Consider the following 1,731-nt stretch of genomic DNA (forward strand, 5'->3'; position numbering starts at 1 on the left):
TCATCAGGATTGAGAAAAATATGGCTACAAAATGTCAAAAGATTAACTTCACATCATCAGTTACAATAACGTAAAATGAGGTTTAGTGATATTAAATTAGTAAGTCTCTTACGACTGATTTTAATACTGAGTTAGCGAATTTATTAGTCGGTTTGTGTATTACTTCAGTTTTGTGAATATCAAGTTTGTGTTTCACAAAGTACAAGAGATACGAGAAAGTGTGGAAGGTTCGACAGCGTATTATATAAATATATTGTGCATTTCCATCTTCTTGTATTATTATGGTGTTTATTATGAATTTATTCTTTTTGTTGTGTATGTGCAGGTTTCATAAAACATGATCAAGAAAGTCTTTAAGTTGATTTCTTTGTAGCTGCTTTTGTTCCTTTGTCATTCTCTAGGTTTAGGAGATAATACCTGTTCCGCCCATGAGTTGCGAAAATTGCTATAATTCTGCACATTGTGCAAGGATGTCGACAACAGTGTCCTCCAAAGGTAGTTCAGGTGACATCTGCAGATTATGTTTCACTAGAATTGACCAACACTGACATAGATCACACGTATCCTGAGAATACAATATTGTTGTAGCATTGTTTTCTTTGTTGCTGCTGCTGGGTTCTTTTAAATTATTCTGTAAAAATAACTCAAAATCTAGTTCACGTAAATTATAATCAATTACTCTATTCCCTCCTCTCACATGTCTACAAGTTTGAATATTCACTGCCATAACTTGTCCTAGGTATACAGTATAAATGACGTCAACCAAAGTAAAACAAATAAGCTTACAAAGTAACTCAATAAGCATCATAAAAAACACAGACCCAAATACTTTACGAAAACACATTGACTGATTCAACTCTCTATCTTAAAAATAACTGTACAGTCTTCACAACTATCTCATATTCATAATATAGCTTCAAATGTGTGGGAAAAACTTGATGTCAACTTAAGATTTTCTCGGGCTTCTATGCCCTATTGCTAACAAACAAATTAAAATATTAAAAATATAGCTTACAGCAGAACTGTTGTTCTTTCACTGGAAGATTCTTTAAAATTATCTGGTGAAAATATCATCATGTTCATATAACAATAACAAATTAATTTTATTTCTTCCTTAACATTTCTTTACAGGCATATACACTTTTAACTTATTGTGGGTCTATGCAGTCACGCTATCTGCACCTTATTAGCATAAAAATAAACTTACTTGTACAAAGTAGTTCAATATGGTCGATAGCTAATACAGATCGAAAAATGTAAACGCTCTGACCAATTCATTGTACAGGCTAGGAAATTTATTGTTTGATACTTTAGTGTTTCACTAAAAGCTCACGTATCCAATTGACTGATTCACCTGCATTTATAATTAAATCCTTGTTCTACATATTTTGTAAAGCCTCTAGTTCACTAATACTACCAAATATTCCAGAATCTTAGCGTGATACGCTCTCTAACTAACATCTAAGTTGCAACTTTACAAATATAACTTACAACAGTATTATATATTTTAGTATATAATACTATGATGTCTTGGTTAGCTTTTTAAAACTCAAGCATTCAGTTTCATAAGTAAAGTTTAATCATTTTTTATAAATAGTAAAACTCTCTTTAATTTTAACTAATTCTCATTAAACCATTTTTAAGTTGTTGAGAGAGTTTAAAGAGATAATTAGATAGTAAAGGCATAGTTCTTTGTCCTATACACACATTATTTTGATTGTGTTTATGAGT

This window comes from Limulus polyphemus, unplaced genomic scaffold, assembly GCF_000517525.1.
Source record: "Limulus polyphemus unplaced genomic scaffold, Limulus_polyphemus-2.1.2 Scaffold1934, whole genome shotgun sequence".
In the NCBI taxonomy this organism is placed as follows: domain Eukaryota; kingdom Metazoa; phylum Arthropoda; class Merostomata; order Xiphosura; family Limulidae; genus Limulus; species Limulus polyphemus.